Source organism: Pelodiscus sinensis, chromosome 26 (genome assembly GCF_049634645.1).
Source record: "Pelodiscus sinensis isolate JC-2024 chromosome 26, ASM4963464v1, whole genome shotgun sequence".
NCBI lineage: Eukaryota > Metazoa > Chordata > Testudines > Trionychidae > Pelodiscus > Pelodiscus sinensis.
The window spans coordinates 20,727,748-20,740,976 of record NC_134736.1 but is presented as its reverse complement, the minus strand read 5'-3'; the positions used below and the strand labels follow the sequence as shown (position 1 = coordinate 20,740,976).

The window sequence follows — 13,229 nt, the reverse complement described above, 5'->3', positions numbered from 1 at the left end:
GGGGGCTGGACTATCTGACCTCTCAAAGTCCCTTCCAGCTCTATGAGGTGGTTTATCTCCTCCTAAGGAGCACCTACAGCAGCATAGATGCTCTCTTGTGCAAGAAAGCTCTAATGGCTATTTTAGCCTTAGGGGTTTCTGGTGCAAGAAATCCCTCTTGCCTGTGCACGCTGCCTTCTTGTGCAAGAGGGCTTATTCGTTATGGGGAGAGGACTAACTCTTGCACAAGAAGCCCTCTTTTCCAATGATTTACTGTTTTTCTTGCACAAGAATGCACATACAGGGTAGACACTGTGCTAGTTTTTGCACAAGAACTACCATTCTTGTGCAAGAAGCCTGCAGCATAGCCAGGCAGTGTGAAAAACCTCACAACAATAAGCCCCAACCCAGGAGGTCCTACTAAGATTTGAACTCAGATTGCAAGATTCAAAGTCCTGCCCCTTACACCATGGGACCAAGACAGGTGACTGTGTGTAGCCATATGGAATACTGAGCTTTCAGACTGGCCTCTAGACTCTGGGCTTTCCTCCTGCTGCTTCATCCCTCTGGCTATGACTACACGGCACATTTATTTTGGAATAAGCTGGTCTGGAATAGTGATTCCAAAATAGCTTATTTCGAACTAGCACGTCTACACTGCAGGGAAACCTCAGAATAGTCCGAGGCAGGCTCCCCAGTTTAGACGAGCTATCTCGATTTAGAGCCCCAGGAAGAATAACTTAGAATGGCCCTGGGGAGGGGCTAGTTCAAACTAGCAGCAGTGGCGCAGCTACAGACACCTTATTTTGAAATAGCTAATTTGGATTACGTGTTATTCTTCGTAGAATGAGGTTTGCAGAAGTCGGAATAAACCGTCTGTTACTTCAGAATTATTTCAAAATAACGGAATTGCTGTGTAGACTCTTGCATTGTTATTGTGGAATAACGGCCATTGTTCCGAAAGAACTTTTGTGTTTGTGGATATAACCTGCGCAGCCCAAGAAATGTGATTGGCAGCTCCTCCCCACAATCTTTCTGTCAATTGCAGCGGAGGGCTCTGAAGACACGGACCCAAGGCAACCACCTTGGTTACCTTCTGCTAAGGCCAGGCCGGAGGGAAAACAATCGCTCCTTCAAGCCGGAGTTGAACCAGCGACCTAAGGATCACTTGTCAAACACACACTACAGTTCTCCGCTCTGCCAGCTGAGCTATCGAAGGGAGCCTGATTGATGCTGGCTTGTCTAGGTTGTCATTTCTACAAGTCTCGGGGCACGTGCTCCCCCAAGTAAGTGGCATTGCTGATGAGGGGCAGAGAAGCACAGGGGCTGTCACAGGTACTTCACATGCAGACGGACCCCTTGAGTGAAACCTGAGCTAGATCCATCCATGTCACAGGAAAAGGAAGAAAGTTGGGTTCTTCTCATGTGTCTTCTTTGTTCTAGAGTCTCTAGGGCTGCGGTCGGGGCAGGTCCACAAAAAAACAAACCACTTCTCACGTGTCTCCTCACGTGTCTTCAGCAGGGGAGGCTGGAGCAGAAAGTGGGAAGGGCGGGCAGGGGAAGGGTGTGTGTGGGTGGTGGGGGAGGCACAGAGGGGAAATACAGAAGGCCCTTGTGGGGGCACCCAGGGGAGAGTTTCACAGGTGTCCTTGTCTGGAACTCTCCCTCAGGGCCTCTTAGATGCACAAGCCCCCGGAAGGGCCTGCTGGATGGCAGCCATGTGCTGCTGCTGAAGGGCCTTTTGCGGAAAAGGGATGCAGATTAGACACAGCACAATTGCAAATGAAGCGGGGATTTAAATCTCCCCCGCTTCCTTTGCATGAACATGGCTGCTGCTTTTTTCCGGCTCGGGGCTTTGCCAGGAAAAAGCACCAGTCTAGACGGGGATCTTTTGGAAAATAAAACCTTGTCCAAAAGATCCCTTATTCCTAGCAATGTGGCCCCCTGAGCAGCCTCTGATGTTCCCTGTGTGAGCCCCAGAACCAGCCCTGAGTGAGGGGGGCAGAGAGAGCAGCTCACACATGCCAAGGGGCTGCCAGGGGCAGGACATGAGCCTGCAAGGCAGCAGTGACATCACAAGGGCCTTGTGCAGCACCTCAGCTCATTGGTTGGGAGGCAGTGACCTCACAGAGGGACCATGGCAACAGCCAGGTGGGACAGGCTGCAGGGCTGGGCCATTTCAGAGACCCCCATGGCCTGGCTGCCTGGAATCTCCTTTGTGAGGTTTCCCCCGAGGAGATTTCCCCTGGCTGTAGTGGGAGGGGGGTAGGGCAGGCAGGGCTGCCACTAAACCTCTGGGAGAGGCAAGAGAGAAGTCTACTAACACCCGATGAGGATGGGATTTGAACCCATACGTGCAGAGCACAATGGATTAGCAGTCCATCGCCTTAACCACTCAGCCACCTCATCTGAGCTGCTGGGGTTTGTTTCAAATCACCTGAAGTCAGCACTTCAGGGAACATTTCTGCCACTTGCTGACTGGCCAAGGACACCCAGGGCGGGAAGGTTTTGGCTTTTCACAATGTTCCCTGGGCTGTTGTACAAAGCTCAGTGCTGGTAACAAACCCAAACACCCCCTGGCTACATCTACCCTGCAGGCTTCTTGCGCAAAATCTGTTTTGTGCAAAATGTCTTGCCCAACAGTGTGTCCACACTGCCATGTGCTGTTGCACAAGAGAAGTGCTTTTCTGCAAGCGCGCCTATGGCAGTGTGGACGCTCTCCTGCGCAGGAAAGCTCTGATGGCCATTTTAGATACATGGCTTTCTTGAGCAAGAAACCCCTGTTGCCCATCCACACTGCCACCTTGTTGACGAGTTCTTGCACAAGAGAGGTTATTCCTTGTGGGGAGAGCAATAACTTCTGTGCAAGAAGCCCTGTTGTTTGATGCTGCACTATAAATTTACTTACACAAGAACGTGCCTGCACTGTAGACGCTCTACAAGTTTTTACACAAGAGCAGTTGCTCTAGCACAAAAAGCCTGCAGTGTAGATGTAGCCCTGCTGTGTAGACACAGCCTGAGAGAGACAAGGAAAGGAAGTGGCCAGAGCCTCCCCCCAGCAGGCTGGCCCTCAACAGGACGGGCACGTCTACACAGCACCCTCACTTCGAAGTGAGCTGTGCGGTGTGAGCGGCTGCCGGGGCCCCCAGGGGAAGGTCTGTGGGGAGTTTCCAAGGCAACAACAACTACAAAGTTTCATAATCTACACTCATGTGACTGTGATTGATTCCTCCACTAGCAAGTGTCTCTGAAGGGATGAGAAATGCAGGGCCCAGGTGCAGGGAGCCGGGTCACATTCTCCTGCCTGAGTCTCAGTCCTGGCTGCAGCCTGGCGACAGAGAGAAGAGGCCAATGCAAACAGCCCTATGGCAAGGAGGAGTCAGTACGTGGGTGGGTGAAGCAGGGAGCTGGGGGCAGAGTTCAGCTCTAACTCACTAGGGGTGCGTCCCATAGCTCAAAATAATCAATGCGCCTATTTTGAAATAGCTTATTTTGTAATTTGGGGCTGGCTACACAGCACTTATTCCAAATAAATCGCTATTGCGAAACATCCCTCCCTCCTCCTGCCATGCAGGGACATCAGAACAGCGAGCCCGTTATAGCTTGAAATAAGGGGCTTGCTCTTAAAACACGTCAGTGTGATATGAGCACCACGTCCTCTAAACCTCCAAGCTAGCCGGCCCACGGGTGTCAGTCTCACAAGTGGCCCTTTCAGAAAGGAGCTTTGGGCAGCCGCAGGGATGTTGTGGGCTCTGGAACAAGGTGGGTGAGGCAGCAGCTCTTTTTGCAGGCAGGGGAATTAGCTCAAGTGGTAGAGCGGTTGCTTAGCATGCGAGAGGCAGTGGGATCAATGTCTCCATCTGCAGCTCAGCTCTTATCCTTTAATTTCAGTGGCTGCCTCCCTCTTCCTACCTCCTCTCCCAAAAGCGACAGACCCCCAGCAATTGCCATGCTGCAAAGCAGAGAGTGGAAATATCAAACTCAGTAGTCGATCAGGCTCTGTCATGCGATGGAAAACACGTTGCACTTCTAAGCTGTAGTGGTTAATGTGAGCCCAGCTAGACATTCAAAGGCTGTGGGTTCAAGTTCCACCAGAGTCACTTTAGCTGCTTCCTCATTTCCAGGATGTGGCTTTTACAGACCAGTCAATCCTTAGGCTGACACTGGGGTGGGCTGGCATCCAGGCAATTCCCAGCAGACCCCAGTGAGGGTGGAGAGAAGGGCTGGTCCTTGGGGCTGGGGCTGGCAGTTGTTCTGAAAGGCTGCAGGTGCTTTTAGACTGTTTTGTCCCTCCCTGTCTCCTACCAGTGCTGAGCAACACTCAGGCTGTGTCTACACTGCACTGTCCTTCTGGAAAAACCTAGGCAAATTTCAAAACCCAATGTCTGTGTCTACATTGGCACTCTTTTCCGGAAAAGGGATGCTAATGAGACAGTTCGGAATTGCAAATACCACGGGGATTTAAATTTTCCCCATGGCATTTGCATGAACATGGGTGCCGCTTTTTTCCAGCTTGGGGCTTTGCCCGAAAAAAGCGCCAGTGTAGACAGGGATCTTTCAGAAAATAAACCTTTTCCGGAAGATCCCTTATTCCTCTTAACATCAGGACCTTATTGCTGCTCCCCTGGGTGCCCAGGTATGTGCAGGTGCTGCTGACCAGCCTGTACCTAGGATGAGCCCAACTCCCATGTGACAAAGGGGGTGTGACATCAGCTGATAATGCCCCTGGGTGCCAGCCTGGGGAAGCCATGACTTGGAGCCAGCTACAGATACCCATGGAAAGCTGATTTTCAGAGGGGTATGATCAGCCCTTCCTGTGTATCTGGCTTCTTCAAAGGGGCTTCATTAGGAGCTAAAAGCCAAGGAAGGGACATTTAGAAGGGTGAATCCCTGGCACTATTTTCTGTGTTCCCCACTGGCCTAATGGACAAGGTATTGGCCTTCTAAACCAGGGATTGTGGGTTCAAGTCCCACCTTGGATGATCGTTTCCTCTCATTAACAAATTATTTGCCTTCCTTGGCTCTCTGAGACAGTTAGCAAGGATGATCCATGGTGGCTGTCTCTCTCTATAAAAACTGTTCAGACCCCTCCCTAGCAAATACAGGTGTATTTCCTAAAAGCCCATGTATTCACAGGCAGAACAAAGGGGCATTTTTTGCACTTGAAGGCCCATGAGTGACAGCGAGAGAGAGGTGCCTGTAGCAGAGCAGGGTCTGTCTGGAGACAAAGCGGTGCCTGAGGATGAGAAGGCCCATGAGAGGCAGAGACTCCAGAGCAGTGGGGGTGGCTAGTGATCTGGTCTGGCAAACTGACAGAAAATCCCAAGGCCCTGAGCATGGTGCGGGCGAGGCCCATGGGGCAGTTTGCCTGGTGGGGGGGTGGAGAAGTTTTGAAGCTCTCTGAGTGGATAAGGTCCCTGGCTGAGCTGCGCCACCTGCCGTGTGTGTGACTCAAACTGTCCCTCGTCCCCTTTTGTGTGTCTGTTGCGCTTCCAGCTTCTTTCCTCAGGTACGTTCATCCGGCAAAGACCCCCCCAGGGATCTTGTATCTTCCTTTGTGCAGCTCAACCGCAGACACAGCAGAAGGGTTTTCCTGCAGCCACACGCCCCAGCCCCTCTCTCCAGAGAACTGCAGCCCCTCGGGCCAGGCAGCTGCTCCCAGCATTCAGGAGGCGCCAGGCCAAGAAGAAACCATCTGACACGGTGCTGCCAGGGAGGGGCCTCACTGCTAGTCACTGTTCCTGTTCCAGGAGCGGAACGAGTTTTTCCCTGGGCACCAATATTGAGGGCATGTGCACCTGTTTGTGTGTGAGCCCCCATGGTGCCCATTGGCTCCTGCTGGGGGGTGGAGGGTCCCCTGGCTCCATAGCTCCTCCTGGAGACGGGTGGAGGGACCCCGTCCAGTATTTCCTGCTGTGGAGAAGTAGAGGTAGCCCATTCCCTATAGCTCCTGCTGGGGGGGACCCTGGCCCCTTATCTCCTGATACGGTTTCAGTTTTTCCCTGGCGGATGCTCCAGACAGGAGGGATGCCAGCGCACTGCCCCAGGCTGGGCCGGCAGTGATGGTTTTTACACATGCAGGGAAATTCCCCGGCTTCTCCCCCTCACAGAGCTGCCTCCTCTCCGGGAGGCAGATGAACTGCGGGTGCAGGACAGCTCCCTGCCAGCAGGGACAGCAGCCAAGGCACCAAATATCTCTGGGTCTGCAGCCAGTGTTGGGGACTGGGCAGGGAACAGGAGGCTTTTGTGTCACACACGTCTCAGGTAGGACGGACCCTCACTGACCCCAGATTGTGACTGGTCCTAACATGGAGTTTGTCCTGAAAGCATCAGAACTGGGGCAGGACAGAGGTTCTGTCCACACGGAAAAGTTCTTTTGGAACAATGGCCGTTATTCCAGAATAACAAGGCAAGAGTCTAGACAGCAATTCCGTTATTTTGAAGTAACTCTGAAATAACGGACGGCTAATTCCAACTTCTGTAGACCTCACTGTATGCAGAAAAATGCCTATTCTGAAATAGCTATTTCCAAATGAGGCGCGTGTACATGCTCCACTTCTGCTATTTCAAAATATCCCCTCCCCAGGGCCATTCTAAGTTATTCCTCCTGGGGCTCTAAATCAAGGTAACACGTCTACATTAGGGAAGCCTCCTCAGACTCATTTTGAGGTTTCCCTGCAGTGTAGATGTGCTATTTTGAAATAACTGTTCCTGAAGAGCTTATTCCAAAATAAATGTGCCGTGTAGACGTAGCCAGAGAGTCCTGAGAGATGAAGCAACCGGAGCGAAGCCAGGAGAGCAGAGGCCAGTCTGAGACCTGAGTGCCCCAGGTGTCTACCCCAGCCCTTCTGTCTAGGTCCCAGGTGTAAGGGGAAGCACTAATGACTCTGAATCCTCCAATCTGAGTTTAAATCTCAGTGGGACGGGCTGGGGTGGTTGCTGGAAGGTCCTTGTGCTCCAGGCTTTTTGGCTTCCTTGTCCTGAGGTTCACTAAGGGGGGTTTTGCTTGTCTGAGGCCCATTAGAGCTTCGTGAGCAGACTTGTGGTCAGGTGCCTGAGGCCCATCTCACCCCTGAGCTCAGCCCATGCTGGAGGCAGCCAGAGAGTGTGAGCAGAATGGGGGCGGGGGAGTTGTATATTTTGGGAAGGGTCCTGGCTCCCAGCCACACGCCTTGGCACAAAGACCAATGGTTCCTGCACAAAGTGCATTGTGGGAATAAGAGTTGGGGCAGCAGGAAAGGGGCCAACCCCTGAGCCCCATTGAGCAGGTGGAAGAAGATGGGAGTGAATCCTCCTACCTCTCACGTGCAAAGGGAGCACTAGCCCACGTGCAACTCATCTCTAGTGCTCTGGCCTCCAGCAGCTTTGTGCCCCACTAGGGTGGGTTATTTCAGAGACCAGAGAGGAAGAGGGAGGGGTCTCTGGATGTGCGGAGCCCCGCGGCTCTGCCTGTGAAAAGAAAGAACAAGGGCTCAGCAGAAACTTCAATTCCACTTTGTGCATCTTGACTTTTTCAATCTAAGGACTTTGAAGAAGCACTGCAAATATCTGCTCCAGTGGTGCAATGGGTCAGCACACAGTACTTATAAGGCAGTACTTGTAGGAGACATGCTGAGGTTGTGAGTTCAAACCTCACCTGGAGCACTCACTTTGAGTCCCTGCTGGTTCATCCCCTTGCAGTGGTTCCCAAACTTTTCAGCATCACTCCCCCCCTTTTTGATTTTTGAAAACCCTCACGCCCCCCCCCCCTCCCCAAAAATAGAAGCAAAACTTGTTTTAGCAAAAAAGAAAAAAATTGATGGGGGGAGGGCTGGGTCACCTCTTCCCCCTCCCCTGGAATTTCTTCACACCCCCTCTCCCTCCCGGCCTGTGCTGGCCCCAGAGCTCAGGCCCTGGGAGTCTGATCAGCAAGTGAGACTCGCCCGTCAGTTCAAGCTGCTTTCTTCCCGGCAACGTAGGAAGGGGCCACTGCAGGTGCACAACCCCCTGGCCTGCTGTGTCTGTGGAAAGGGGGGAGGAGGACACACACCTCTCACTGGGGAACAGGGCGCATGGATCCCACTCGTTCCTGCAGAAAATGAAACTGGCTGAGCATTTTGCAAAGAACAGGCCAGAGCCCTTCTCCTGTCCCTGGAGAGATGGAAATGGGGCCGTTCCTTGTAGGGAAAGAAGTGGGTGTGTTGGGAGTGGGGTTCGAGTTCAAACCTCTCCACAGACCAGAACCCCACATTAGGGGCAAGAAAGAGCCTTAAGTCAGGCAGTGGAGAACACTTGGCTCCTGTTATGCTGTGATGGGATATTAGGAAACTTTTTGCACACAGCCTGGCTAGCTCAGTTGGTAGAGCATGAGACTCTTAATCTCAGGGTCATGGGTTCAAGCCCCATGCTGGGTGGTGCCCTTCCTTAACTCGCATTCTCAGTCTGCAAGCAATTGGCTCAGCTTTCATTAGGGTTTCAGAAAGAAAAAGTCTAGTCCTGGGGCCCAGCTTTAGGAGAACCAACTGCAATTTCCATCTTCTGAGGAGAAGGGAAGAGGATTTACTTCTCCTCAGTTCTAGCCACATCAGCCCAGGGAGGAGAAAAAATAACCCTCTGCCTGCTGATTGTCCCCTGTCAGCTTCTGTAGCTTCACCTCCTTCCACAGCAGCTCCAGCTTTGAGCTACAAATCTCAAGGGGCTGGTGAGGAAATGAGGAGCTGGCAGCTCGGGTTAGTGGCTTCCCTGAGAACAAGAGGTAGAGTGTTCACAAGGTGCATTCCCCTCCCCTGCAGAGCAGGGTGTTAGAAAGAGCCAGGAACAGAACAGTCAGACAAGTGCCATTCTCTGAAGAACAGTTGTGTGTTTTTGTGGTGTAGTGCTTATCACATTTGCCTGACATGCAAAAGGTTCCTGGTTCAAAACCAGGCAGAAACACAGAGTCATCTCTTATTGCTGCTCTCCTGGGTACCCGGGTAAGTGCAGCTCCTCCTGCCTGGGATAAGCCCAACTCACATGCAACAGAGGGGGGTGACATCAGCTGAGAATGCCCCTTGGTGGCAGCCTGGGGAAGCCAGAGGGGTCAGGCCAGGCACCTGATGGACACTTGTGTCTCAGCCTCCCCTGCCCTCGGAAGCTGGTGTATGGGACCAGCTCCTCCTGCTGCTTCCCTTGTGTGACTTGCCCAAGGAGGAAGTGAGGCAGGAATGGGGCAGAGGAGGGAGGCCAAGCTGAGGGGGGCAGGACAAAAGCTCAACATCTCGGTGGGACTCAGTAGGGTGAGCAGAGCCTCCCCCCCTTGTTCTGCCAAAGCCTGTGGGGTGGGGCTGGCTGTGGGGAGGCAGAGCCCTGTGCCTGTCTCAGGGCATCCCAGGGAGGCTCCTTGCAACCCAGGAGAAGAAGGGGGCTCTGGGTGGAAGGAAAACAAGCAAAGCTGGTCCCAGTGGGCCTAGGCCAGGGCTCCAGTTTGACCCAGCTGAGTCACAGGTGTCTTGTGTAGGTCCCATGGTCTAAGAGGCAGCACTAAGGACTCTGAGTCAACCCTCTATCTATGGTGCACCTAAACTTGAAATAAGATGTTACATCAGGGCTCTGTCTACAGTACAGAGACAACGCTTTAGTCCAGAGAACACAGCTGCTGAATTTTTTTCGGAAGAGCAGACATGTGTTTTTAGTGCCTCTGTGAACCTCATTTTATGAAGAAAAAGGGATGTTACAAAAAAAGTTTTTTTTCCCACATTTGGCCCAGTGTAAACAGGCCAAATGTTGGAAAAGCTTCTTCCAGAAAAAGCTATGCAAACTAGGCTTCACAATGTACCTAGCTTCTTCAGAAGAACAGTGTGTGTAGACATAGCTTGAGTGATGCACAGCACTGGTAGGTGACATGGAGGGACAAAAGGGTCTGGTGGCACCTGCAGCCTTTCAGAGCAGCCCTTGCCTCCCCCCTCGCTGGGGTCTCCTGGGAACTGTCTGGACTAAAGCCCATCCTGGTGTCAGCCTAAGGATTGCCTGTTCTGTAAAAGCTGCTCTGGAAATGAGGAAGCAGCTAAAGTGACTCTGGTGGGATTTGAACCCACAACCTTTGAATGACCCACCTAGGTCACAGTGAGCACCACAACTTAGAAGTCCAACGCGTTTTCCCTTGGGCCACAGAGCCTTGTGAATTGAGACCTTTGCTGTCTCTTGTAACCCTTCTTCCGGGTAGGCCTGGCAGTAACCAGGGCTGGGATCAATATCTTGGGGCCATCACACATAGAACCGGCTCGAGCCCCACCCAGTAATCTGGGAAATTCATGCACCCCTGGGCGCCTCTGAGAGGCAATGCTTCCCCACTCGCAAGCACCGAGTCTGAGGTAGGAAAGAAACATTTAATGAAACAGAAAGGCTGTGTCTACACTGGGCCACTTATTCCGTAAAATCAGCCGCTTTTCTGAAATAAGCTGCGAGCTGTCTACACTGGCCCTTGAATTTCCGGAAAAGCAACGACGTTGAACTGTACAAAATCAGCCGCTATTCCAGAAAAACTATTCTGCTCCCGCTCAGGCATAAGTCCTTATTCCGGAACACTGTTCCGGAAAAGGGCCAGTGTAGACAGCCCAGTAGTCTTTTCCAGGAAAAAAGCCCCGATCGTGGAAATGACGATCGGGGCTCTTTTCCGGAAAAGCACGTCTACATTGGCCACGGACGCTTTTCCGGAAAAAGGGCTTTTCCGGAAAAGCATCTTGCCAATGTAGACGCTCTTTTTCTGGAAATACTTATAATGAAAACTATTCTGTTTTAAGCATTTCTGGAAATTCATGCCAGTGTAGACACAGCCAAAGAGAAGTCATACGGCATTAACATGAGCCAAGCCCCCACCCCAGCCAAGAATCGCCCGAAGTCCAAAAAGTCTGACACACCAAAGGTCTCTGTCCTTGGTCCGTGCCACCGAGAGTCCCAAAGTTCACCCAAAGAGTTTCACCTCCCAACCTGGGTATATATGGGGGTGGGAGGGGATAGATTGGGGGCACCTTATACGAAACTCCACCATGCTCCACCAGCTGTCTCATTCCATGCCTCTGGATGCTCCACTGGGCACCAGCCACCGCTCCACGCCATGCAGCTGATGGCCGCTCCTCACCTGCCGCCGCTCCTCGCTATGCCTCTGGTCGCCGCTCCTCACCTGCTGCCGCTCCACGCCACGCCGCTGGTGGCTGCTCCTCGCCTGCCACCGCACCGCTCCACGCCGCCGGTGGCTGCTCCTCGCCTGCCGCCGCACCGCTCCACGCCGCTGGTGGCTGCTCCTCGCCTGCCACCGCACCGCTCCACGCCGCTGGTGGCTGCTCCTCGCCTGCCGCCGCACCGCTCCACGCCGCTGGTGGCTGCTCCTCGCCTGCCACCGCACCGCTCCACGCCGCTGGTGGCCGCTCTTCGCCTGCCGCCGCTCCACGCCACACCACTGGTTGCCACTACTTCACTGGTGCAACAGGTCTGGCACTCAGCCAAACCAGTGATTTCAGCTCTCAGTGATTTCAACTCTTTAGCCACCAGCTGGACTAGCAAATGAATCCAGCTTTCACTGGACTAGCAACAGAAATGACTCTTCAGGGAGTCTGGTTTAAGTCTATGCTTAAAACAAAGGGAGAAAGGCACAGATTGGGCCACTCTTATAGCTCACAGCTGGCAGGTGTAAAACAAGCTGACTCAAATCTTTTAACCCTTTCCCCCAGCTCTAGCCACTCAATTCTGGAAGGGGGGAGGCTTGTTCTTCCGAGACCTCTTACCATGATGGTGGTGTCTCTCCTGCAACCACTGGTGGCATGTTTTACAGTTCCCACATTTAGGGGTAGCATTAGTGACCCCCCACAACAGTCCCAAATTATATACAATTCTCCACATTCCATTCCAACACTGACCCTCCATCAGCCCTGGCTGAATGGGATTTCCATAGCCACACCTCAGATTCTCTTCTGAGCAGTATTTACATGTCAACAGTTAACAGTTAATTACCTTGCAGAGCTAAACAACTGTAGTGGGCACACCCACCCCTCCTTTTAGCTGGCTGACAGCAAGCAGCAGTTCAGCCCCTGCTTACACTCTGATATCTGCTTTGCAGCATGGCAATTGCTGGCGGAAAAGAAAGGGGAGCCAGGTCTGTCTCTTTTGGGAGAGCAGGTAGGAAGAGGGAGGGGCCACTGAGCCCCCTGACAGTGAAAACAATTGGGCTATGTCTACGCTGGCAGGTTCTTGCACCAGAAATATGCAAATGAGGCTAAGCGTAGCGGCATTGCACAAGAGGGGTTTTCTTGCACAAGAAGGGGCTGTGTAGATGCTCCTTCTGGCACAAGAGCCTCTTCCACAACAATGGTGGCTCATTAGAAATGCAAATGAGGCTCGCCCACTCCCTTGGCCACTTGCCACTGCTCCTACCGGCCGCCTGCCAGCCACTCCCTCCAGCCACCCCATCCATGCTGGTGGGTGCCAGTGTCTCACCACACTGTGAAATCAGACCAGAGACAGACACTGTCAGTAAACACTTGTGTCGGAAACGCTCCTCTGGATGCTGGGCCCACCAGAGCCGTGTGCCGCTGCCATCTGCCTGCTCCGTGGACATCTTCCCATTGCAGAGCATGCGCCGAGCCAGACTGTGACTAGCCAGCCCCTCTCTGGGCACCCAGGGACTATGTCTACACTGCAGGCTTCTTGCTCAAGAATGGCTGTTCTTGCGCAAAATCTTGAGAAGCATCTACACTGCACGCGCGTTCTTGAGCAACTAAATTTACGGCAAAACGTAGGAAGAGAGGGCTTCTTGGGCAAGAGTTATTCCTCTCCCCATGAGGAATAAACCCTCTTGTGCAAGAGCTCTTCCACAAGAAGGTACAGGAAGTCCCCAGGTTACGTACAAGATAGGGACTGTAGGTTTGTTCTTAAGTTGAATTTGTTTGTAAGTCGGAACTGGTACATATTGTAGGGGAAACTCTAGCCAAACATTTCTCCAGAGCTCAGTTTTATTCTCCCACACCTCACTTCCCTCAGTCCTTTATTCTCAAGCTGAGGTGTCTGCTGAGAAAAGCCATTCCGCGTCTCCCTGGTCTGCTGGGGGGGAGCAGACCAGGGAGATGCGGAGTGGCTTTTCTCACTGCGGAGGACGCGGGCGGCGAGACCGCAGCACGTCTCGGCGGTCTGCTGGGGTGGGGGACGCAGCTAGTGCGGTGTTGCCTCACCCAGTTTGTAAGTAGGGATCCGATGTAAGTCGGATCCATGTAAGCCGGGGACTGCCTGTAGTATGAATGGGC

The 13,229-nt window shown here is 52.8% G+C and overlaps 5 non-coding genes across 5 annotated transcripts; 3 read left to right on the top strand and 2 right to left on the bottom strand.

Moving 5' to 3' along the window:
- Positions 1–1,108: 1,108 nt before the first annotated feature.
- Positions 1,109–1,198, bottom strand: TRNAY-GUA (transfer RNA tyrosine (anticodon GUA)). Its single transcript is given in 2 exon segments — positions 1,109–1,144; positions 1,162–1,198. It is a non-coding gene; the product is annotated as a tRNA-Tyr (tRNA).
- Positions 1,199–2,306: 1,108 nt separating this feature from the next.
- Positions 2,307–2,388, bottom strand: TRNAS-GCU (transfer RNA serine (anticodon GCU)). The gene has a single exon. It is a non-coding gene; the product is annotated as a tRNA-Ser (tRNA).
- Positions 2,389–7,529: 5,141 nt separating this feature from the next.
- TRNAI-UAU (transfer RNA isoleucine (anticodon UAU)) lies at positions 7,530–7,623 on the top strand. Its single transcript has 2 exons — positions 7,530–7,567; positions 7,588–7,623. It is a non-coding gene; the product is annotated as a tRNA-Ile (tRNA).
- A 676-nt stretch (positions 7,624–8,299) lies between these two features.
- TRNAK-CUU (transfer RNA lysine (anticodon CUU)) lies at positions 8,300–8,372 on the top strand. Its single transcript has one exon. It is a non-coding gene; the product is annotated as a tRNA-Lys (tRNA).
- A 447-nt stretch (positions 8,373–8,819) lies between these two features.
- Positions 8,820–8,892, top strand: TRNAV-GAC (transfer RNA valine (anticodon GAC)). Its single transcript has one exon. It is a non-coding gene; the product is annotated as a tRNA-Val (tRNA).
- The last annotated feature ends 4,337 nt before the right edge of the window (positions 8,893–13,229 follow it).